Source organism: Danio rerio, chromosome 10, assembly GCF_052040795.2.
Source record: "Danio rerio strain M-AB ecotype USA chromosome 10, GRCz13ab, whole genome shotgun sequence".
NCBI lineage: Eukaryota > Metazoa > Chordata > Actinopteri > Cypriniformes > Danionidae > Danio > Danio rerio.
This window is the reverse complement of record NC_141030.1, coordinates 14,492,501-14,520,129: the sequence shown is the minus strand read 5'-3', so window position 1 is coordinate 14,520,129 and position 27,629 is coordinate 14,492,501. Positions and strand designations below refer to the sequence as shown.

Genomic DNA, 27,629 nt, shown 5'->3' with positions numbered 1-27,629 from the left:
GCTGGATAAGTTGGCGGTCCATTCCGCTGTGGCAACCTCAGATTAATAAAAGGACTAAGCCAAAAAGAAAATGAATGAATGAATGAATGAATGAATCCATGAATGTTGTCTATATCTAACGACATATTCTCTGACTTTGGTCTTTTAAATCTATTGTTCTCGGGTAACGTGTTTTGGCTGAGCACAAAGATAACGTAATATATTAAACACATGTACACTGATTCTGAACATTTGACTGATTGCTTGCCTTTATTTCCTATAATGTATAAACTTATTGTACGTTATACTTTTATAATGGCCATTATAATAGACTGGTTATGTTTTGGATTCCTCACTGAAAATGAAAGGAGGCAGTAATGTTATAGGTTCTGTTTAGTTATAAATATGCATACAGTAAATATGACGGTCATTTAAATATGTAGCTACACGATGCCTCACTATTTTTGGTGTCTGTTAAGTTGCTAATATCAAAATGAGAATAGGCAGATCCTTATATCATGTTTTAATTTTTATTGTTAAGATAGTGAAACAATGTAGCCAGGGTGATGTAAATAAGGTTATAAAGTACACTGTTCCCTTTTAAGATAGCCGACATGTAATTGGTTTCCCATTGGAGTTTGTTTTCCATAAAAAAATTAGCAAAGTCTAAAATTACAACGAAAGGATGCAAGACTGAACAGTGTGTATGCTACTTATTATTGAAGAAAAAGCCAGAATCAGATAGGAGAATGTCTGCAGCCATGGCCCTTCAGTATTTTTAAATTGCTCCGTTTTCAGCACTTAAAAACTCTGGGGTAGTGTGGACGGATAGCGTAACCGTAGCAAATTGTATACGTTTTAAAACGAAAATGTATTAGTGTAAACAGGGCCTGGGAGAGAGGTACAGTTTTATAAACATCAAGCAAACACCCTTGATCTTTATTTTTCAAAACATTCGAATCTTTATTTTTCTTTAACTATTTGAAACTATTTTTACATTGTTTAAAGATGTGGTGTGACATGGTTGTGCTTCTCATCTGATGTATGCCTCTTTAAAAATTATCTGCGAAATTTAAACTGAAGTATTAGGTGACGTCAAAAAAAATGTTAACCCATTTAGGTGGAAGTGACAAACTGCATGTTTAGCTGTTCCTTTCTTCTAAATGCAACTTTTGTCAATATTTAGGAGTACACTAGCTAACAGTCTTTAAGACTTACATAGCGATACTAACCATTTTAATTTCATGCATGGGACCTTTAAAATGGTGTCCTTTTAAGGTTTGCACCTACTGACAGCATATCCTGTTTTTTGATTGTTGAGACGTCTTTAGTCTGTTTTTCCCAGATTTTTTTGACCCTAGAACCTACTTCACAGTTCATTTTGAAGTAGACAAAGACCTAACTTTAAGCTCTCTTGGTCCATTAGTTTGCTGCTTATCAGGGTTCAGATGACGGTGTTCAACCACAAAAAAAGTTCAATAGTATTTAACTGAAACCTGACTAAAGTAATAACAACACTGCCTCATCAAACCATGTAAGTCATTTAATGACTCTCAGAATTTCTTCATAGATTTATTTATATTTTTTACTTTCTTGTGATATTTATATGCTCATGATTTATTATTGGTATCAATATATCAATTGTCACCTCAAATGTAAAAAATGTCCTTTCATCAGATTATGTAACTAAAATATATACAGTATCTAACCTTAATAGGATTTCATACTTAAGCATAATGTGACAAAGTGCATCTTGAGAGTAAATAAAAATATTAGTCACAAGTAATGTTAACTTTTTTTCTCTCTCATTTTACTTCACACCTCACATATTTGTTTCTGTGTTTTCTTCACACATCACATATAATATTTAATCACAAGCATGATTAAAACATAAAAACACCGGGTCATGTCTGTTCATATCTACCAACACAACCACTTTTTTCAGGGAAACCAGCGAAATCATGTAATTTGTTTGGCCCAATGATGTTACAAAAATATTTTTTGTACTTGTTTGTCAAGTTAAGCTCATCACCTTAACACAATTGATGAAATATATTCCAATTTCGAAGCACTTTTTACCTCAATCTGGTAACATACATCACAACCCAGATGCACTGTTGATGTCTGCACAGTTGGTAGATGCTATTTATCAACAATGGCAGTAGCAATGTCACTACTTAGTAGACTACTAAGTAGTGTACTTAATATCCAAGTACTAGAATAGTACTTAATAATACTAAGTAGGGTGGTGCGGTTGCAAAGTGGGTAGCAACGTCACCTCACAGCTAGAAGGTTGCTGGTTTGAGGCTTGGCTGGATCAGTTAGCATTTCTGTGTGAAGTTTGCATGTTCTCTCTGTTGGTTGTGTGTTCATGTGGGTTTCCTCCGAGTGCTCCGTTTTCCCCACAGTCCAAAGACATGCGCTATAAATGAATTGGGTAAGCTAAATTGTTTGTAGTGTAGTTTATGTGTGTGAATGTTTGTATGGGTGTTTCGCAGTGATGGATTGCAGCTGTAAGGCCATCCGCTGCATAAAACATATGCTGGATAATTTGGTGGTTCATTCCGCTGTGGTGAACCCAGATTAAAGAGACTATGCCTATAAGAAAATGAATGAATAAATGAATAATAAAGAGTAGTACTTATAAGGTATGACTGCTTAGTTGGAAATGTCAAAACAAACTAAGATACTGTTGTGTTTGTGTGTATTTTTAAAAATTAATATTTATATCACCCTATAGAGGAACTATGACATCTCCTTGCTAATCAGCTGCTACCATAAAACTGGTTAACTTGAAAAAAAATCCTTATAGGCTTTTTCCATAGGCTTTTTGAAGATTGCAAAATAATAAGCTTTGTGTTCAAACACTGTTCATTACACTTGTTTTTGCTTTACAGTTGTTGTAAAAGTTTGACAACTGTATATGTATAAATGTGCCTACATAGAATTATTATAAGACATATTTTAATATCGCTCATGCATACAGCCTGCTTATCTTAGTAATAGACGACAGAAATGAGGTGTGAAGAAAAGTCTATATTCAATATTCTTTTTTTGTCTCCAAATACAGTGAAAAACAGCCCATACAGTCACATATGCTATAAATTTTAAGGAGGAGTGAAAATATAGCAGTTATGACATACAGTTGAAGTCAGAATTTTTAGACCACCTTCGATTTTTTAACAGCACAAGGACATTTTCATAGTATGTCTAATAATATTTTTTTTCTTCTGGGGAAAATCTTATTTGTTTTATTTTGGCTAGAATAAAAGCAGTTTTTAATTATTTTAAATCCATTTTAAGGTCAAAAGTATTAGCCCCTTTAGGCGATACATAGTTAACCTAATTAACCTAGTTAAGGCTTTAAATGTCACTTTAAGCTGTATAGAAGTGTCTTGAAAAATATCTAGTCAAATGTTATTTACTGTCATGATGGCAAAGACAAAATAAATCAGTTATTAGAAATGAGTTATTAAAACTTTTATGTTTAGGAATGTGTTAACAAAATCCTTCTTTTTGTTAAACAGAAATTGGAGAAAATAAAATATACAGGGGGGCTAATATTTCAGGGAGGCTAATAATTCTGACTTCACCTGTAAAGTTAAATGTGTTCAGATGTAGAAAAAAACGATGAATCAATTGATCAAGGTAAAATGACAGTTAACATGTACTGTTTTTTATTTTTACACATTTATTTACACGTTTGCATTACTGAGACCAGGAAAGAGACAGGCTGCACTGGTAAACAGTATCCCTACAACACCATTTAATTAAAATGAAGGATTAACAAATTAATCTGTCTTGCCAGTCTTTATAAGTGAAGGCATTATCTACACACAATATGAATTCCCAATTAGAAAAATACTACAAACTTTAAAATACTATTCATGAAAATACTTAAATAACAGACAAATCCAAATGCCCAAAGCAAGCGGGCTGCATTCCAGACCAGTTCAGCTTGATGACGTATAATGTCTCAGACACCGCCTTTAGTCCCATTTAACCAACTTGAAGTAACTGATCTGTAGAATAAAATGTGAAAGTATCTTGAGTTTGTGGTAACCACAAAGATCATTTTAGCGATTTAGCCGAGATCCCATTAAAAAAACCCACTGACTTTGGGACGAGGGAACCGGAACTGCTAAAATGCAAACTCGCTTCTGGGTTTTTGCATACAAATTGACATCACAGTTCCCCCACTCTATAAACGTTGTATTGATTATGTATAATTATGAGCATATTAGAGAATATTACAATTTTGTATTTTAATACAACACTGTACCACAATTGAACTCATTGAAACACCACAATATCAAACAAAATATTGCTGTATATGTTTTGCTGTCCGTAGAGATACTCAATAACAATGCATCAGGTGGCAAAGAGAATGGAAAAACAATCTGCCAGCTATAATCTGCGCAGTCAGGAGGGCTTGTAACATGGCAGTTAACAAAGCAAGACCTCAAAATGCACCCAGAGGGCCCGAATGGCCCTACAGAGCTCTTCAAAAGCACAGTCAATGACCAGAGAGACCCTCCAGAGGCCTCATATTACCTCGGTCTGATGCTCTCTGAATGCCAGCGATTGTGAGCTGTGCGGACAGTAGAAGAACTAAGGTCTGGACCACTGGGAGTCATACAGAATCGCTTAATAGTGGAGTCTCACTGTCCACACATTAAAAACACACTTGTTAAAGTAAAAGTTATTAACATTTGTGTGATTTTTTTTCATTGTCAATTATATGCCAAATGATGTTTAATAGGACAAGGAGTTTATGTTTTTATTATTTTACAGCATGTCCTTAAATGTTTTTTTAGGCTAACTTCCCTAATTAACCCAGTTAAGCCTGTAAATTACACTTTAAGCTGGATAATAGTGTCTTAATATCCAGTAAAATAGTATGTACCGTAATCATCACAAATTAGTTATTAGAAATTAGTTATTAAAACTATTGTGTTTAGAAATGTGTTAATGTTAGAAGAAAAAAAAAATATTTCCATTACATAGCAATTGAAGAAAAATATACAGGGGGGCTAATAAGTCAATAAGATAATAATTCTGACGTCAAATGTATGCAGTACGCCATACTTTTAAATGTTATGTCTTATTTTTTTTTTTTTTTATACCACTTTACAACAAAGCCACTGTCACGCCTGGGGCCTGTTTCAGTAAGGAGGTTCAAACAACTCAGAGTTTAAACTTGAACTCTGAGTTGATTTACAGAGAGATTAAAAACTGAGTTTTCGGTTTCAGAACAGCTGATCTGAGTTGGGTCAATCAACTTCGAGTAGACCAACTCAGAGTTAAGCGCGCACACCGTGACTTTAAAAAGGCATTATCAATGGAGCGCAGACATTACGAGTGACTATGGCAATATCTTATAAAAGAGATCACCATTTCTTTCTCCAGCTGAACTTGATGTTCTCATGCAAAGTTATAGCAAATATGAGTGTATATATTTGAAAAGAAGCAACCATCAGTGAAGAAGAGACAGTTAGCGTGGGAAAACAGCTGCTCAAGTTAATGCCTAATTTCACTTATTAAGTATTTAATTATTTCAGTATAATAAAATAAGTAATGTAATTTGTGACGTTTATATTTTTTTTTCTAAACTTTTTATACATTTATTAGTTTTAAATGATTTAACAGTGCACTTGTGTGTCTGCCTTTTTTATTGATCAAGTGATAGAGGTTAATATAACATTTAGAAGGTAAGCAGTACTAAAAATAATTTTTAGAAAGAATAATAATCCCATTAATCTAGTTACAGTGCATGTCGAAGGTGAATTTAATTTAATTATTTATTAAAAAAGGATAAGCCATTCTAGTACAGTTCTTCTGTGTGTGACTAAAATGTAGGCAATAGCTATGTTTCCATCCAAATATATTACATAAATTTATGTGCAAAACTGGAATATTGCATAAAAGATGCGAATAAAGCAGAGATTCCATCCAACGAGTCAAAGAGAAAAAAAATCGTCACTTCCTGATTAAACTGGCACCAAATATCAACAGTAAAAACAGAATTTACTGTGGTAGAAGAAGCTGCGTCAATTAATTCTATATTTAGCCTAATTAATGTACTTGCGCCTCGATGTCAGAAGACAATGCTGAAACACAATGAACACATGGGGGCGTCTGAAGCCATGAGACGCGGAGACTCTTGACACACACCAGACCAGGGGCCTGTTTCAGTAAGGAGGTTCAAACAACTCAGAGTTTAAACTTGAACTCTGAGTTGATCTACCGAGAGATTAAAAACTCTGAGTTTTCGGTTTCAGAACTGCTGATCTGAGTTGGGTCAATCAACTTCGAGTAGAGCAACTCAGAGTTAAGCGCGCGCACCGTGACTTTAAAAAGGCATTATCAATGGAGCGCAGACATTACGAGTGACTATGGCAATATCTTAAAAAAAAAAATCACCATTTCTTTCTCCAGCTGAACTTGATGTTCTCATGCAAAGTTATAGCAAATATGAGCGTATATATTTGAAAAGAAGCAACCATCAGTGAAGAAGAGACAGCGTGGGAAAACAGCTGCTCAAGTTAATGCCTAATTTCACTTTTTAAGTATTTAAATATTTAAGTATAATAAAATAAGTAATGTAATTTGTGACGTTTATATTTTTTTCTAAACTTTTTTTTATACATTTATTAGTTTTAAATGATTTAACAGTGCACTTGTGTGCCTGCCTTTTTTATTGATCAAGTGATAGAGGTTAATATAACATTTAGAAGGTAAGCAGTACTAAACATAATTTTTAGAAAGAATAATAATCCCATTAATCTAGTTACATGCATGTCGAAGGTGAATTTAATTTAATTATTTATTAAAAAAGGATAAGCCATTCTAGTACAGTTCTTCCCTGTGTGACTAAAATGTAGGCAATAGCTATGTTTCCATCCAAATATATTACATAAATGTATGTGCAAAACTGGAATATTGCATAAAAGATGCGAATAAAATTCCATCCAACGAGTCAAAGAGAAAAAAAATCGTCACTTTCTGATTAAACTGGCACCAAATATCAACAGTAAAAACAGAATTTACTGTGGTAGAAGAAGCTGCGTCAATTAATTCTTTATTTAGCCTAATTAATGTACTTGTGCCTCGATGTCAGAAGACAATGCTGAAACACAATGAACACGTGGGGGCGTCTGAAGAGACGCAGAGACTCACGCACCAGACGTTCGGAGGTAATTAATATACACTAATACTGAAACAGTAAAGGCATTTTAGAATGACTAAAACAATATTTAAGACGTCTTACAGTGTGCTGAGCCTGCTGGTTTGTTCATTTACACACATTCATTATCATATGATCATGATCTTTTTTTAATGTACATACTGTAATTTGTTCAGTAAAAGTGTTTCCATCGTAGTTTATGTGCACATTTTCTGTCGAATAAAAGTTTATCCTACTCAGTTATGCGCGTTTTTATGCATATTTTAAAAAGTTATGTGCATCATGACGTTTCCATCAATCGTTTTTATGCACGTATCCAAAATAAGCATTAAAATAGGTGTGTGGAAACGTAAGGCTAAGACGAGAAATACCGCTTCATCTTTAAAAAAGGGGAGGAGACCGACAGAAACTCTGAGTTTAGAGAATAAAACCTGCTTCTGACCAGGTTAGATTCACAGAGTAAGTTACCACAGTAACTGACTCTGAGTTAAAGTTACCTTTCTTTCAGAAACAGGCTTGACTTACCCTGCTTTCTCGAGTTTAACAAACCTGCCGTTTTGAAACGGAAAACCCGGAGTTTCTCTCATTTCAGGGTTAAAATACTCTGAGTTTTCACTTAACCTCCTTTCTGAAACAGGCCCCAGGTTAGATTCTGACCAGGTTAGATTCACAGAGTAAGTTACCACAGTAACTGACTCTGAGTTAAAGTTACCTCTCTTTCAGAAACAGGCTTGACTTACCCTGCTTTCTTGAGTTTAACAAACCTGCCATTTTAAATTAAACTGATTATATAGAGGGGAGAGACGCAGGTGAAACTCATGAAACATTAACAAATGGCGGGAACTAGGAGTCACATGATGAAAACACAGAGCACATTGAACAACACAGAACTTGGGGCCTGTTTCAGAAAGGAGGTTAAGTGAAAACTCAGAGTATTTTAACCCTGAAATGAGAGAAACTCTGGGTTTTCCGTTTCAAAATGACAGGTTTGTTAAACTCGAGAAATCAGGGTAAGTCAAGCCTGTTTCTAAAAGAAAGGTAACTTTAACTCAGAGTCAGTTACCGTGGTAACTTACTCTGTGAATCTAACCTGGTCTGGAGCAGGTTTTATTCTCTAAACTCTGAGTTTCTGTCGGTCTCCTCCCCTTTTTCAAAGATGAAGAGGTATTTCTCGCCTTAGCCTTACGTTTCCACACACCTATTTTAGAGCTCATTTTGGAGATGTGCATAAAAAAGATTGATGGAAACGTCATGATTCACATAACTTTTGAAAATACGCATAATAAAACATGTGCATAACTAAGTAGGTTAAACTTTTATTTGATAAGAGAAGATGCGCATAAACTACGAAGGAAACACTAAACAAATTACAGTATGTGCATTAAAAAAAGGTTTGTTAGAGATAATGATGAAAATGTGTGTGAATGGAAAAACCAGCAGACTGAGCACACTGTAGAACATCTTAAATGTTGTTTTGGTCATTCTAAAATGCCATAACTGTTTCATTATTAGTGTATATTATTAATTACCTCCGAGCGTCTGGAGCGTGTCAAGATCTCCGCGTCTGGCTTCAAACGCCCCCACGTGTTCATTGTGTGTCAGCATTGTCTTCTGAGGCACATGTACATTTATTAAATAAAAAATAATTGGCGCAGCTTCTTCTACCGCAGTAAATTCTGTTTTTACTGTTAATATTTGGCGCAAGTTAATCAGAAAGTGATGATTGTGTTCTCTTTGACTTGTTGGATGAAAACACTGCTTTATTCGCATCTTTTAGGCATTATTCCAGTTTTGCACAAATTTATGTAATATATTTGGATGTAAACATAGATATTGCCTACATTTTTGTCACACACAGAACAAAGTCACGTACGAGAATGGCTTGTCCTTTTTTCATAAATAATTAGCTTAACCTTTGACATGTACTGTTACTAGATTAATGGGATTACTATTCTTTCTAAAAAGTATTTTTAGCACTGCTTACCTTCTAAATGTTATATCAACCTCTATCACTTGATCAATAAAAAGGCAGACACACAAGTACACTGTTAAATCTATTAAAACTGCTAAACATGTATAAAAGTTTAGAAACATTTTATAAACGTCACACATTACATTACTTATTTTATTATACTTGAATATTTAAATACTTTAAATTAAAAATAATGCATTAACTTAAGCAGCTGTTTTCTCATGCTAACTGTCTTTGTTTCACTAATGGTTGCTTCTTTTTAAATATATACGCTCACATTTGCTATAACTTTGCATGAGCAGATCAAATTCAACCGGAGAAAGAAATGCTGATCTCTTTTTTTAAGATGTTGCTATAGTCACTCGTAATGTCTGCGCTCCATTGATAATGTCTTTTTATAGTCACGGTGTGCGCGCTTAACTCTGAGTTGGTCTACTCAAAGTTGATTGATCTAACTCAGATCAGCTATTCTGAAACCGAAAACTCTGAGTTTTTAATCTCTCGGTAAATCAACTCAGAGTTCAAGTTTAAACTCCAAGTTGTTTGAACCTCCTTACTGAAACAGGCCCCTGACAGCCAAGTAGATACTTTTAAACTGCTACCATAAAATAAAATGCTTGAAAGAATAACATTTAAAAAGACGTAAAGATTGATGACATTAAACAATTTAAAATGTTTGTTCAGCCAAAACTGAACAATTTTTTATCACTAATTCACCCTCATGTCATTTCTGAGGCTGAGGTTCAAACAACTCAGAGTTTAAACTTGAACTCTGAGTTGATTTACCGAGAGATTAAAAACTCTGAGTTTTTTGTTTCAGAATCGCTGATCTGAGTTAGGTCAATCAACTTTGAGTAGACCAACTCAGAGTTAAGCGCGCACACCATGACTATAAAAAGGCATTATCAATGGAGCGCAGATATTATGAGTGACAATGGCAACATCTTAAAAAAAGAGATCACCATTTCTTTCTCCAGCTGAACTTGATGTGATCATGCAAAATTATAGCAAATATGAGCATATATTTTTAAAAAGAAGTAACCATCAGTGAAACAGTTAGCCAGGGAAAACAGCTGCTCAAGTAATGCATAATGTTACATTTAAAATATTAAAATATTTAAGTATAATAAAATAAGTAATCTAATGTAATGTTAATTTAAAAAAAATGTTATACATGTTGATTAGTTTTAATAGATTTAACAGTGCACTTGTGTGTCTGCCTTTTTTATTGATCAAGCGATAGAGGTTGATATAACATTTATAAGGTAAGCAGTACTAAAATGACTTTTAGAAAGAATATAATACACCCATTAATCTAGTAACAGTACATGTCGAAGGTCAGTGAATTTAAGCTAATTATTTATTAAAAAAGGACAAGCCATCCTAGTACGTAACTTTGTTCTGTGTGTGACTAAAATGAAGGCAATATCTTTCCATCCAAATATATTACATACATTTATTACATAAATTTATATATGTATTTATTCACTGTAAAAATAGGCAGGGATCCACACAATTCATTCATGTTGCCCCAAAACAAATTGATTAAGCTAATTTAACATTTTTAACACATTTATGTGGATTGAACAAAAATCGTACAGAACTATGTTGTTTCAGCTCATTTTAAATGTTACATTACAAATGTTGTAAAGTAGTTTGAACGAGTAAAAAAAATATATATATTTTTGAGTGTTATGCTAGTATGCCAAATTATTTGCTAACCAACAATGAGACCCTTTAAAATGGTGGATTATCAGTTTCAAGTGTATTAGATTTTAAGCATTTAAAGTCATAATGTAAATGTCATAATGCTTTAAAATATAAATGATAATTTGATGTATTTTATAACACATTATCTGCAAGTTAGTTTTATTTTAAACAGACTCAAGCACTTGTTCCACATTCTGAAATGAATCTTCACTAAGAAATGAGCAACTCCATTTGTCCATGCTAACAAGATTTTATCTGAGAAATCAGCGTATGTGCTATGCAAATCACATTCAATAATTAATTGGTTTTACAAATCATTCAATACCCATGAATATTCATTATGAGCACCTAGTGGAGTACGATTTCGCTGAAAATTATTCAGTCATAGCACACTGCTCTCTATTCATTTTGTCCACCGAAGCCATGAAATCATTTATATACACTAGTTTGTATCTGTAAAATTCTGACATGAGCTGTATCCAGATTCAAAGTCACACTTCAAATGATGAGGTGGACCATAAATCTGTTCCTTCCCTTTTCTTTCTCTGGCTTCTGATGAATTTTCTCATTTTAATTTCATTACAATCAGCCAAACATCCGTAGTACCATCTGAATTTCACTGGAGCAGTGGTGATCATAGCCCTGTGGTGATGCATCAGGACTACAATGATACAGGAAAAAAAAAGTGTGTGTCGCAGATTTCTCCAATATGAGTCAGTGTGGCCATGATCTGGTAAATTGCATTGGCAAAGCTGCAATTTAGAGAAAGCCTGCCTTTTGAAATGAAAATGGGCCTGTGCGAATTTGGATCATCCAGATATCCAAGGGCGTTTGGATATTCGTTTCAAGCTCTCATGTGAAAATACATTACTAATACCAGGCACCCAGCAACGACGACAACATTTCTGACATGTGGATGAAGATGAATAGATAATTCCAAAAGGCTTTCATTACAAAAAAAAAACACACACACACATTTTGCTCTGGATTGCACAAGCACATGCGTGTCATCGCTGAGTAGAGGTAACATAAATCACATCAGGCCAGAGATTGAACTGACACACCTGGACAACAGTCTTCTATATGTGGTGGCCCTAGAAGGAATGGTGGAAAGAATGAAGAAAAATCATACTCAAGTAAAGTGCCACTGCCTGCTACAATTTTTTTAGTACATGTACAGTAGGGTATGTAGTGCTACTTAGAGTATGAATAAGAGTAGCCTTTGTAAAAGTACTCAAAAGTAGTAAAAATTATCTCATACCCTACAAATGAAAAATATAGTTTACTTCAATATTGTTTATGTTATTTTAAGGGTGTTACGTGGAATGTAAGTGTAAGTTCAATGATTTGTCATGCATGGACTACAAATTTAAGATATGAAATTGTGAGATTGACAGCACATTACATTAACAATCACATCTATATTAATACACAAAAAGAGCCAAGCTTTGTATAGGAACTTATATATGTATATGTATATATTATTATATGTCTCTATCTCAAATCTGAATGGCTGATATGTATGATGACACTCATACAGCCTCCTCAAAGATCACTCATAGAGACAGCAGATCAATAAAGTCATTACAATTTGAGAAATATTGTTGGACAACATAATATACTTTTGAGGCTTTATAAGGCAAGGGTGTAGTTGTTTAGACTGCATCTATGCAGTTTATTTATAAGAACAATACCTATTTTAAATATTTATAATTTCGGAGGAATAGCGTATTGGCATCTATCAGCCTGTCATACTGTGTAGAGCAAAAATCCTTCACAATTTTTCCACAAAATGGCAAACAAAACCACATAATAAGCCCTAAGAATAAATTATATAAAAAAATAGCGTAATTTCAAACTACAGCTAATCAAATCATTATAATACAGGTAAGCAACATTCTAAGTCGATCTCTCTCTTTTTTTATGGTGGGTTGCTGTATTTATCTGAGCGAAATCACCTGTTTTGTTATCACTTTAGACATTATGCTAGAGAATCACTCATATATCTCTAAAGTGACGTTGATGAAGTACAGAAGTAGCAACAGTTTCTACTGTTTTGATGTCAGCTGCAAATGTAAATGAATGGCGGAAGAAACTCGTTTCTCATACAAAGGGATTTTTAGACTCTTTGTGTTTGATTTCCTTTTTTATATACATGATTATGCCATCAAACTGTTGTATAAATGCAATATCACACTCTAAGCAGTGCAATATGGCTATACATACATTGTTCCATCGAACATCCGCAAACTATACAAATATGTATATATATATATATATATATATATATATATATATATATATATATATATATATATATATATATATATATATATATATATGTGTGTGTTTATATATATACATTATATCATACTGTTATATCTGTTTTCACATTCAAAGCACTGTATATATATATTTATTCATTTATTTATTTATTTATTTTTATGAGCTTTGGAGACATAGCTTTTGTCATCAGCCATGGCATAAGTAATTTTAAAGTGCACTATGAAGGGAACGCAATTGTCAATATGAAGATCACTCAAACTAAACTGTAAAAAAATACTTTGAAAGCAAATACACAAGAGAGATGGCATTAATGTTTTTTTTATTTTTATTTATTTATTTATTTTTATCATTCAGAGTTTAAATGTTGGATTGTTCTAAATAAATGGGGCTAAGGGGGATAACTGGGAATACAATACAACCTGGAACTAAGCTTTTTATTTACAGCTTTAGAGGTGCACCCCTGGAGATCATCTGCATAGATAAAAAATAGCAAAATTTCAGCTTTTACCAAATACTATTTAGCTTTAGGTAACTTGTAAAATGAGCCTATTTACAAGAAGGGGGAGTGTTCCTGTAAGTTATTTATTTATTATTATTATTAATTTTTTTTTGAGTAACACATACAGCAACAAGAAAACATACAACATACAAAGTGCACAATGCAATTATAAATGTGCAACTGTGAATTTTATAAACAACAAAAGTTAACGTTTTCAAAATGCCATAATCAGCATTATCATAATTTGTCCCATAAAGTATTTGCATTGAAATTGTGTACATGAAATACACTAACTGTAGATAAACACTTTTTCACTAGGCTAAAGAAAGCTGCTTTTGTAGGTGTGTTGTATTGAGGTTCTATTGTTTTTAGTTGCGGTATTAGCTCTTGCAGACACAATGACAGTGATTTTGTTAAGCACAGCTAAACAGTAATTTCCAGGTCTCCCTAACACACAGCGGACTTAAATTTCACCAGTAAATGTTATTTTTTCAAATGTAACAAGTGACAAAAGAAATAAGAATGTGTTGTTCAAATGTAATATTTCTAAAAATGCTACTTATATAAAGTGTAAAAGCTGTGACTGTATTAGAGTTCAAGCTAGGGTCTGACATTAGCCCCTGTTTTGGGGTGAGGGAGCAAATCCTATTAAATCCAAGGAATCAAGGGGAGGTTAACAAACTGGGTTTGACTTTAAGATGACTTAAAACCAGATGGTGCCTTTAATGGGAAAAAGAAACTACTTGAGCTATTTGACCTTAATATTGAACTGTATCAAAGTTCTCTGGTTATTGTATGCCTTCCTTGTATGCAAAAAAAAAAAAAAAAACTATGAATGAATTTGGTGTGGATTTTAGTTGCATAGTTTATCCACACATCTATAGATAAAAGAGTAATCCCTGACGAGCTCTCATTAAATTGTTCAATACTACTTTAGACAAAAAAATTGATTTATACTTGAAATTTTGCATAATGACTAGACATAATTTAATACTCAGTTTTATTTACAACTTCAAATTAAGTTAAGCTAAGAGACAGCTTAACTTAATTTGAAGTTGTAAATAAAGTTGTAATCATTCATGCCTCATTAATTTGTATACATATCAAAAAATATAAAATATAAAAAAAATTATTTATTTATTTATTTATTTATTTATTTATTATTTTTCTTTTTTTAAATCCAGCTTTTTTTAATTGTTATTTTGTTTACTATGCAGATATACCTCCCAACAAAATCCCTTGTATATACTTGCATGCAACCTGAATTTGAGGGTACTTTTTAACTCTGTGCAGGCCTAATATATGTTTTTACACTAAATTGGAGTGAACAATCATCATTCAAACTTTCAATCTTTCATTTAAATTCTCTTTCCATTTAAATTCTTCCCTCCACTATCCCAGCACACTTATTTACCAATGCTTTCTGCCCCTTAAACCTCCAATTCTCTCAGTGTGAGTTAGTGTATGCTATAAGCATGAATTTACCCATAAACTCCAACTCCCACCATACTCCCACCTTTGCTTATTACCGGCGCTACACCACAGAGAATGAGCAAACACGACCCACCGTCTTTCAAACAATAACCTGTCACCCAGCAGTGCTACCGAGGCTCACTGGAATACTGTGCGAAACAAAATCTAAAAAAAAAATACTGTTGCATATAATTTGCTGCAGTTTTCAGCTGAAATTAACACTAGATGCAGTAGAACACTAACAACTTTTATTCATTTTGATGTTAATTATTATCACAAGGGCATATTTTTCATTAAAGGGCACATAGTTTACCCCTTTTTTGTGATTTAATATTAATATTATGGTTCTTCTGAGTTTGCAAGATTAGGTTCAGTTCAAAACACAGTTCAGATGTTTATATTATAATGTGTTAAAAAGTGTCATTTTGGGGGCGTGTACACAGCTCGCTGTTTTTAGGGGTATTGCTTCACATGAAAATTAGTTTTGACTTCCCTCCCAACGTAACAAGGGGGTGGAGCCAAAAGCTCCCCGTTCTGTGTTTGCAACAGACAGGCAGACAGAGAGATGCTACATGAGTAAGAGGATCAGCATTCAGCCGTACATACGACTCGGACACAGACCAAGCAGAGAATACAAAATCATTTGTGTCTTTGTATAGTTTTACAGTCAATTGTGTGGTAGTTAAAAGTGCCGAGCTTGTACATGGAGACTAATAACCACACACACTGAATTAACTTTGACTGAGGCACCAGAGCCACGACACTCAGACACGCACATTCAGATGTTATTTAAAATGAAACTATTCAGATTGCGCTCTGTGGCGCAGCAGAAACATGAAATGTCCCGAATTGTGGCTGGGCGCCGCAGATAGCCGCCGACTTGAAGCGCCGTTGTGTGTACCCTGATAGAAACCTATGTTGAGAATTCTAAAATGCATGGCGGCGATTCTGGTGTGTGACCTGCAGGCAAGTTTGTTATTTTATTTCCAATGGAGAGACGCGCACACGAGGCAATGTGTTTGCACTTTTCAGCTGCATCTAGTTAAGATCACAGGGAGCTTCTGTGAACGTGAGAAATGCAAACGGCCGATGTTTAAGGTATACGCAATGAAAAGTACACGTTTGGAAACCTAACTAAAGGTACAACCAATTATTCCAATTAGAGCAGAATAATGTGGAAAATATTGATCTTGTGTTGAGCCCAATGAGCCTTACATCTAAAAATAGAGCAAGGGTGTTCCTTTATTGATTTCACTTTGACTCACACGCTGAAAATGGCGGATGTAAAACAACAAACTGAGTATATGCCAATCAATATTGGTGGGCGGGGGACTACACTTCTATGTCAAGTTGTGGTCACTCTGAAACCCGCTCCAATTGGTCCACCGTTTTATGCTGTAAAATTAAAAATTGAAAAAAAGGAATGGGTGTGTTTATATCACCCCAATATGACAGTCTATACACTATTCCTACACACATGTCTGTCCAAATAGCTTAAAAATTGGATTTTTCACCATAGGTGCCCTTTAAAATTGTTCATTTTGCGATAAATATTCTGATATAGGATACAGTTTTATGTTGGAATAGCACTATTTGATGGTATTCTGTGAAGTCTAACAGTATTCTATACTAGATTAAAGACCTATCTTTTTAGCAAAGCATACACCCAGTGCATCACTTTAGCGATATGATACATGAATGTGCCCCACGCAGGTTTTTGCATCTTATTTATATACACTATGAACAGCAGCTACGCTAATTATTCTCTTTATTCTCTATTTCCACCTCATCCCGAGGCCCTCAGACTATGCAGCACCACTGATCCGATTGAAGACCAGCGATGAGATGATTCCCAAGAATTCCATAATCCTTGACCAGGCCATATCCTGAGACTGATTCCAGTGACGCTCTAAGGACAGACACGTCTTCGCTGAGGTCCAGCATTTTACAGCCTCTGATTGAGCTCTGCACAAGACGTTTGACCATAGGAGAAATGGTCATGCCCAACTGAGCCTGGTTTCTCTCGAGGTTTTTTAATACTTCACTTTTGATAAATGGTGAAGTTTTTTCCTCGTCATTAGATTGAATGGTTTAGGATCTGTAGAGCTGCGCATCGATGGATTTGATCTTCAGTGTTTGGACTCTCAGTAGTGATTATTAAACCACACTAAACTGAGATGAATTGAACTGAACTTAAACTCTGAAAACTGAACTGATACTGTTTCAATTTACTACAATCTTTTTATGTGAAGCTGCTCTGACCCAATCTACAATGTAAAAGCGCTATACAAATAAAGGTGAATTGAATTGAATATTCATATTCAGAAATTGAATAATCACCATAGACAAAAATGCTTTACTTACTTTGTCTTGTTGTTAATAATGTGAAGAATAATGTGGAGAATATTGATCTTTTGTTGACCCCATTGAGCTTTACATTTAAAAAATATAGCAAGGGTTTTCCTTTAGTGATATCGCTTTGACTCACACGCTGAAAATTCACACGCTGAAAATTCACACACTGAAAATTCCTTAAAATAACCTAAACTATCAATTATTGGAGCAAGTACAATCATCTTGTTATGAAATGTAGATATTTGGACTAAAAACCAGATAAAAAGAAGATTTTTTTATATTTTTCTTTTTGCATAAATCATATAGATTTCCAATTCACCTATAGCGTATGTCTTTGAACTTATGGGGAAAACTGGAGCACCCGGAGGAAACCCACATGAACATGGTGGGACTTCACAACTGACCCATTCGAGGCTCAAACCTGCGACCAACTTGCTGTGAAATGACAGCATTACCCACTGCACCACTACGCCACCCTCATATAAATACAATAATTAAATAAAATTTGTAGCTTCTGGTCATCTATAATTCAGACTCAACATTGCATATCTTGCGATTTGACAACTGCGGATGCACACGTTGCGATATCGATGCTGAAACGATATATTAAGCTAAATATATTAAGCTAAATGTGCTGCAATTTAAGACAATGCATGCAATTATAAAATAACAGCTCAAATTAAGAAAACACGTTTTTCCGTTTGACAGCACATAGGCTGCAAATCCTCACAATAAATATGCATGAAAAAGTGCTGCATTTTCTCACAATTAAAACAAGCAAATAGAACAAAACACAATAGAAAAGTTTTAGGAGGACCCTAAAATGTGACGCCGATGCTGCAAAATGTTTATAGTGCTGTGACTAGTACTCAGTGATCTTTGAAAGGTGAGTTATTTTAGTTTTTAGAAGAAGCCTTCGCGCGGTTGTCATAGCCCTTGTCATGGCTGACACAGTCTGATGGAGAGTGTTTACAAGTGTTGAATCCCATGAAGGAACTCCAGATAGGAACTTTTGTTTTGTGTTTATTTTATGATTAATGTTGTTGCACATCCGCCTCTGAATGAGCAAGTTTTAGCTACTTGTAGTGTTCAGAAAAAAAAAACCCGCAAGGAGGAACATAAAAATCTACAGCTAGCTAACGTTTCAGAGGTGTTATTGCAGAGCAAAAAAAAACAGCATGCAGATGTATAAATACATGACTATGTGCAAGGCAGGTGCCGTGGTTCATGGCGATCACTCGATGCAGAAGTATAAATCAGCCTTTAAGGTCCCCTTGAAACATTTCTGTTCTGCTTCATTCTATTTGCAAGTGTTGTGAAAAATTTTTATTGTATTTTATTTTTGTGTAATGTGAAGATTTGCAACACATGTCCTGTCAAACCAATGAAAATCTTTTCTTAATTTGCTGGCGTTTTTGTGTAATTGCATGTCTTTTCTTATAATTTGCAGCATGTTACACTCTCTCGACTATTGTATGTAACTCTAAATAAGAATATAAATTAATACTTGCCTTAACTACATTGTTTTTTTAGTTGTTTTATTTTAGTTATTTAAATTATGTTTATTTCATAAAGAATAAAAAGAGAATGTTACTATAAACACATATAATTAAATTTTTAAAGTTCTTCTTAATTTAGCATCACTCATTCACCAACTGATATCCAAACTTCTTCAATAATAGATGAACCAGGGTCCACACAAATGTAATTTAAAAACATGTCTCTGGTTTAATTTTGACTAAATGTCTTTGAGAGTGTGGTGGGAAAGTAAATATGACCTTTCTGGGCAAACTGAGTGCTTCATCTGTTGAGCATCACATCAATGCATTTCCCCCTTTGGTAAGAGACAGGGAAAAAAGGACAGCGGTGTGAGCCAGAGGAGCCCTAGGCCTGCACAAAGCCTGGATTTAGCTGAGCTCCTGTAAACCGCTTCGTTGACTTGGCAAATCTAGCCTGCTCTGACAGCGGTTAAAGCAGCATGAAGCCAGGGCTGAAAACAAACAAACCGGAGTGAAAAGATAATCGCTGGTGTTTTGTGATGTACCTGCCAGTACAGATTGCTGATTGTACATCTGAAAACCTTTGAGTCTTCGAAAACGTCTATCTGACCCAGTTGTGTTACCTACATGAACCATGCAAACAAGAATTTAAACCGTAATTATTTACTAGTGTGGTTCCAGAATCCATTAAGCTGCATACCTAGACGACATTTTAGGTGGCCTCATTATCCTGATTTATTCAACATTTTCATGTTTTTTTTTTAATCATTTACATAACAATGCCATTTTTATGGACTGAAAATGCTAACTTTTGAAAATGGGTTTCAAAGTGAATGTTTTTTACAACCCAGGCTTATTTTAAAACATACTTCTATATACATTTCTGGGGAGCATTTTTGTTTTTAATGCATTTAAAGTATTTAATGACTGCCGCCCAAAATGGCTGACCTGGGAAAATCCAACATCAGCAGATCCAGCATGCTCCGCCGGATGTAAAGAGAGAATTTAGCACATTTTGAACAAATGGTTGAAAAACACAATTACTCTATGTTTGTAATAACTTACACCAAGTTTGGTGTGATATGTCAACACCTATGAAGATATCGCCTCTTAGGTGCTTGGCCCCTAAAAATAAAAAAATTTATGGCTCAGTGCAGGAGAAAAAAATTATAATTTAGACATAATATCTGTTAAAATATATTGATAAAAACAAATAAAGTTTTATAAAAGAAGCAATTAAAAGTGTATCTTGTATGCTTTCTTTACATTAGTCAAAAAAAAAAAAAAGTCTCAGAAGTCACAGGTACATGAAAAAAACTGATTTTTACCTGTACACTCTCACCTTAGATCATCTGACCTCTTTTTTAAAGGTATTTTGTATGAATGCACACTAATCCTAAGCCAGTTTTTAATATGCTAAAACCCTAAATAAGTGTTAACCAATACCTATATAAATAAGGAGGGTTTATTCAGCATATTTTGTATTTGCAGTATAAATGACAGGCTTTACTGAGTCTCTTGAAACCGCCGAGCTGTTGCTAAATCCCTCTCACACTCCAGACGCTCTGCTGAATTATTATGATTGTGAGTGTAGTGAACTCTAACAGCATAACAAACATCTCCAGACTCCCGGAAACCAGCATCTCCTCCCTAACTCACATTAACAATGCCAAATATTTTGGGATTTTTCCTACCTTTAACACCCAGCGCACTAACATTAGTTCAATAGTTTATTTGTGGACTATTGTATTATATAATGTGCTTTATTTCATGTGGGAAAATTTTCTAACTGCAATTTGCATATACAACTTTTGTGTGGTGATAATGGGCATATTATCAGTTGTCGAATACACCATCCGCCTGTAATGCTGGTAGACAAGGAAGACAGCTGGTTATCTTTTTATCTTTAACTTTTATTCAGAACAAAAGTCACTAATCACAAAGGGAGTTCAAAGGGTAGATGTATATGCTGTTGTGATCTTCATACACAGCAATGTGAGTATCAACAATGGAGCATTCGATATCACAAGACGTTTGCTCGCTGTACAAACAGTGGGAGAGTATACAGATACACAGTTGATCTAGTTGGTAGTGGATCTTCTTGTAGGCACAACTTCACAGTTCATGTAGTTGGTGGGGAATATTCTGGTAAACACTACACAAGTGTAAGCTTTCCACTAGATTGGTGAGAAGGATCAATACGCAGATAAAGATTATCTGCAGGTGAGTATACAAGCACAAAGTTCATCAGAGTGATAGCAGATCTTCTAGTAAACATCAGATAAGAACAATCCCTTCACTTGATTAGTATGAAGGACTCAAAGACTCATAAGGAACATCCAAGGAAAAAGGTGAGAAGAAGCCAGAGCAATGGCGAAGACAACCATCTGACTTCAAGATCGGTCGAGGAGAAATTCAAGAAGGTAGGTCTTTATAGTGTCCATGGTTAATGAGAAACAGGTGCAAGTTGTTAGTAGTCTGCTGAAGGTTAACGGGATTGGATGGAGGTGGTATGTGAGGGAGAACATTGATTGGGTTAGCAGGAATGAGCTGGGGATGTGACATCGCCCATTATTTTTTTGTTACATGGTGATTAATGGGAGGTATCATGCTCATTTTCCCCCAATCTCATATTAATTTTGAATATATTGAATACCAACTGCATCCATCATTTCTCCAAAAAATCTTTAGAATTTATATATATTTTAAAAGAAAGATACAGGTTAGAGATTCTCTCTAGAAAGTTTCATAGAAAGATGAGCAAATTGCTTGTAAAAGATCATTTAATGTACTTGCATACAAATATTTACTAGGAAAACAAAAAATGTGTTTCGTAAAATTAATGCTGATAAGTAACAATAAGGCAACGCAGTGGCACAGTAGGTAGTGTTGTTACCTCACGATAAGAAAGTCACTGGTTCAAGCCTTGGCTGAGTCAGTTGACATTTCTGAGTGGAGTTTGCATGTTTTCCCTGCGTTCATGTGGGTTTCCTCTGGATGCTCCGGTTTCCCCCACAGTCCAAAGACATGCTGTACAGGTGAATTGGGTAAGCTAAATTGTCCGTAGTGTATGAGTGTGAATGAGTGTGTATAGATGTTTCCCAGAGATGGGTTGCAGCTAAAGGGCATCCGCTGCATAAAACCTATGCTAAACTTATATGCTGGATAAGTTGGCGGTTCATTCCGCACTGGTGACCCCAGATTAATAAAGGCAATAAGCCAAAAAGAAAATGAATGAATAAAGTAAGTCAATAATAAGTATTTTACACCAAATCTAACAATGTGCATTATTCACATCAGATACACACTATTTAGGTTACTAAAGTATTTATTCTATTCTTCTCCCAGTTGAACAGTCACTAACTTTCATGTATTTAGGGTGAAGTTGATGAATTGATGTGTTGTAAATGCAGGAGCTCTAATCTCTCCACTGCATGTCATGTGATATACTACAAATTTTACACTTCTGCGTCAAGTGATTGGCATGACCCACGGCGCATGCAATGCGCGTAGCTATGCATTTATACTTCTGTGCGATGTTTCTGCTGTTTTGCTATAACACTTCCGACACGCTCGTTGGCAGTGAGGTGTTAATGTTTCTCTGTGTCGAGTTTCTTCGCTGGTGTTTTGTTTTTTCTGAACACTTCCTTAATGTACAAGTGGCTCAAACTCGCTCATTTTGAGGCAGGAACTGGCGAACGTGCAAAAACTTTAACCATGAGGTAAACACAAAACAAAGCTTTCCATCCAGAGCTCCTTCACAGTCTCCACACTTGTAAACAATCGCTCAATTGGGCTTGCACAGCTCTCGGTCCCGCCCACACTTGTCAGCGCTATTAAACCAACCAATCACAGAGCTTGCGCCACGCATTGTTGCGACATGTAGTTAAATTTTTTGAGAGGTGCACATCATTGACGCCAACGGCCACGGCGTAGGGCTATGCGTCAACATGTAGGCTGCGCCGTAGCATACGCATGCACTTGACGCAGAAGTATAAATAAGCCTTTAATCATTCGCCAGTTTATTTACATTTACATTTTACATTTAGTCATTTAGCAGATGCTTTTATCCAAAGCGACTTACAAATGAGGACAAGGAAGCAATTTACACAACTAAGAGCAACAATGAATAAGTGGCAAGTTTCAGGTCTGTAAAGTCTAAAAAGGGAAGTATTAGTAGTATTAGTATTTTTTTTTTTTTGGGTACAGTTAGTGTGATATTCAGAGAGGCAATTGCAGATTAGGAAGTGAAGTGGAGACTAAATAGTTGAGTTTTTAGTCGTTTCTTGAAAGTAGCGAGTGACTCTGCTGTTCTGATGCAGTTAGGGAGTTCATTCCACCAACTGGGCAGATTGAGCGTGAGCGTTCGCGAAAGTGATTTCTTCCCTCTTTGGGATGGAACCACGAGGCGACGTTCATTCACAGAACGCAAGTTTCTGGAGGGCACATAGATCTGCAGAAGTGAGAGCAGATAAGAAGGAGCAAGGCCAGAAGTCACTTTGTAGGCAAACATCAGAGCTTTGAATTTGATGCGAGCAGCAACTGGCAGCCAGTGCAAACGGACTAGCAGCGGAGTGACATGTGCTCGTTTAGGTTCATTGAAGACCACTCGTGCTGCTGCATTCTGGAGCAGTTGAAGAGGCTTGATAGAGTTAGCTGGAAGCCCAGCTTGTAGAGAGTTGCAGTAATCCAGTTTGGAGAGAACAAGAGCTTGAACAAGGAGTTGAGATGCATGTTCAGATAAGAAGGGTCGGATCTTTCTGATGTTATAGAGTGCGAATCTGCACGATCGAGCAGTTCTAGAAATGTGGTCAGAGAAGTTTAGTTGGTCATCAATCGTTACTCCAAGGCTTTTCACCGTTTTGGATGCAGTAATGGTTGCCCCATCCATCTGGATTGAAAAGTTATGGTGTAGAGTCGAGTTGGCAGAAACTACAAGCATTTCCGTTTTTGCGAGGTTCAGCTGAAGATGATGATCTTTCATCCAGTGTGAAATATCCAACAGGCAGGCTGAGATGCGAGCTGGAACTGAGGGATCATTAGGATGAAAAGAGAGGTATAGCTGGGTATCATCAGCATAGCAGTGGTAGGAGAATCCATGTCCATATTTCCATATTTTTGACCACTCTCTGGTTTACCTACATGCTTTTGTCTGTCCCTGTTTGAACCTTGCTGCCTGACGTTTCTAAATAAAGCTGCTTGTTCCTCAGTGGTCTTTGCTAAAAAAAAAAAAAAAAAAAAAAAACAATACTATTATTCTATTTCATTTTATAAATGTCTCAGTAAAGCATCTCCAAACTTGTAAAAGTGATCTGAGATCTGGTAAAAACTATGAAACCTGTTCAATGATTCATCACTGAGGTGCAATCTTAATGAAGCTGTGTGATTCATGTTGATTTTATCTTTGTGCCAACCCCCCCACCTCCACCCCCCCACACACACACACACAACCCCCCAGCCTGAGAAACAATACTTTTTCGAAACATTTAAAACATTTTTGAAACATTAAAAACAATTATTCAAAACAAAAGCTTTATGAAACAGTGCTTTAAAAGTCCAATCCAAGATTTGCAATTCAGCTTGCATAACCTAGGCTGCATCCAGATGCTATTGCAATAAACTCCTAATTTGCTGCTTATTAACATTTCTAAAGGTAGTAGTTGTGTTTAGGTTTTGGGTAGAATTAAGAACATAGAATAAGATCATGCTGAATATGTCCTTTATAAGTAGAAATAAACAGCTAATATCTTACACATACATACAGGTAATAAGTCATTAGTTAATAATAAAAATTAATACTTAAACTAAAGTGTTACCAAATATCTATATGTATGCTCTCACAACACATTTCTGTCTGTTTTAATTTGTCATTTTTTACTTAGCATATTTATCTTTATATAATGACTCCACACAGAAAAAAAATAATAAATCAATGTACTAACAGCTCAGTCAGCCGTTCGATCAAAGCCTGATATGCCTTACATAACTGCAACACTAGTTAACAATCCCAGGCTTGCTGATAAAATCTCAGCCTGCAAGTGTCACCCTGGAGTAATTTGAACATCTAATAATAGAGCAAAAAATCATTTAATCTCAATAGCTATTGAGAACATTGTGAATACCCCTCTGCTGCATCTGACATTGATTTATCGCTCTCCAGATTTCACATCATATTCAGGATATCACGCAAGGATGTTTGTATTTCCATTTGAAAGGAGGGATAATCGTCTCCATAACAGGTGTTATCCAGCATGCCTGGAGACTTTGGCATCTATTGTGGGCTTGCATTGTTGCTTTGGAGGGCAGGTGCAGGTAAACACAATGCAAGCGCTCTTTTTTTTACCATCACAACAGGAAGCTGAATTAAGTTATAACAGCACAGTGTTAACACTGGATGGCCACGCTGAAAAACAATAAAAGCCTCTAAAAAGCAGCTGGGACGAGCACGAAGAGTGTCGAGAATGGAGGAGAAATCATACTGTTTGCAGAGGCTTAAAGCAGATATGTGAGCATACAAAACCAGTCATAAGTGTTATTTTTCCTTTAAATCGAGATTTGTACACCACCTAAAAGCTGGATAAATCCTTTTTTAGGATAGAATAATATTTAGCTGAGATTCATGTATTTTTTCAATATTTGAAATATGAAGGTTCAAAAAAAATCTAAACACTAAAACAATCTCCTTTAACATTGTCTCTTTGAAGTGCTTAACAATGCACCATACTAATAAAAAAAGGAAAATTGACCAAGAATCTAGGAGATGATCATTACTTAAAGGGGTGGTCAACAGAGTATTTTTTAGGCTTGGTTGTGTTTATTAGATGAAAAGCAATGTTTGCTCATGCTTTACTTGTAGAAAATTCCATTATTTTTCCATATATCTTCCATATATCTGGTTAGCTAACATAATGTGCTGTGATTTGCGGATTGCTTAAAAAACATCCGGAATCCTATGATTCAGATTGGTTTGAAAAAAAAAAAAGCATAGCAAAAAACAGGGTATTCAAACAAAACCACAGAAGCTTGAAACGGTTGCCCTAACTGCAGTATGTAAGCTTGACACCCAGTGGTTGAACTAGGTATCGCTTTCCTGGATCAAAACAAATGTAAATCGCAGGTTGCCAGATTGACGACCAACACGGGCGAGTCTGACAATCGAACCTAAAGGCTGATTGAAATCATGTTCTATATACAAGCAACAGCACGCGTTAGTGGGAATATTTTTCATATTAAAAGGAGTTTTGTCCTAACCAATAAACCGCTTAAAATTTAACTTAAAAAAATTTAATCAAATGAAAATAAAATTAAACTTTAGAGCTGTGAAATAATGCAAACCAACACATATCAGTGATTCAGCATCTACATTTAATAATGTTACAGATGTTTATTATGTATTAGTTAGATTATAAACCTTACCATTTCGTGAGTAATATTCTGTGCTTCTGACTGAATACTGCAAATCTCATCAAGTGGCAAGTTGTTAGGACACAATGTTACAATGTAACCTGCTCAACTAATGTTTATTTTCAGAATATTTATATTATTTGCTAATTAATAACCTTATATGGAACTCTGTTTCACATATCGGAGTCTGCTACTGTCCACCAAAGGTCGCATTTCGGTCATGGTTGCATGCTTTGAGAGACTTTTTTAAATGACTGTATGAAAGACTCAATTTTCTTAATGTTTTTAAAAAAAAACTTAAAAAAAACTTAATGTTTTTCAATAAGGTACCCGGGGTGCTAAAATATAATTGGCTGAACTGGCATTGGACAAGTTAAAAGTTAAAAAGACAAGTTACATTTTCAAAGCAGAATATCTGACTTTAAGCTTTATGCTAGAGTCAAAAACTGACATACAGCACCTTAAACTTCAGACGGCATCTAAAAAACATGGCCCTCACAAACGCAGCACTTCAAAAAACACGAAACATGACCATAACAGTCCCACATATCCATCAAGCATGTTTGAATTGAAAAACAATAGAAAAGTTGTGCACTGGATATGAAAAACACATTCAGTTTGAACTGCCTCTAAGACTTTTCTAATCAAAATCTGCAGATTCAAGAGGTCATTAGGCAGGGGTGCTCAATTAGAATCAATCATTGGATCAACTTTAATTGATTGGAATTTGTTGCACACATTTAGTCACTTTTTCATTTTTTTATTTTTTATTTTTTGTATCTATTTTGAACCCCTTCCAAATTTGTATTTTAACCATCACATATCCAGGCATTCAACACCAGACACTTCAGGCACTCGTACATCATGTCAACATGTGCCACACCGATGCAGCAACACTCTAAAAAAGTTCTGTTTTCACATGTTTTATTTATTTATTTATTTATTTATTTATTTATTTATTTATTTATTTATTTGTGTCCTAATAATTAAGGATAGAGGAAATCTTATTGTTTGCAATAAACCAGTAAAAATTCCTCCTTTAATAAAACCTAAAAATAAAAATGCATATCATTATAAAACTAATTTTCAGTGATTATAGTTCTCCATCTTCCTAAAAATAGATTTGTGTATAACAACAACAAAAAAACAGTTCTGAACCAAGTAAAGGGTGAGAAAATGATTAAAGAATTTATGTTTTTAGGTGAACTGTCCCCTTAAACTCTGAAGTAATTATACCATAGTGTGATTTAATCAAACCAAACCTTC

General features: G+C 34.9%; 1 protein-coding gene and 1 long non-coding RNA gene across 5 annotated transcripts in view; both read right to left on the bottom strand.

Moving 5' to 3' along the window:
• unm_sa34860 (un-named sa34860) overlaps positions 1-27,629 on the bottom strand; it is a 196,526-nt gene that overhangs the window by 157,598 nt on the left and 11,299 nt on the right. The window lies entirely within an intron of this gene.
• On the bottom strand, positions 1,576-5,132 carry LOC147841997 (uncharacterized). Its single transcript, XR_015500887.1, has 3 exons — positions 2,772-5,132; positions 2,263-2,577; positions 1,576-2,093 (listed from the first exon to the last, which is right to left on the bottom strand). It is a non-coding gene; the product is annotated as an uncharacterized LOC147841997 (long non-coding RNA).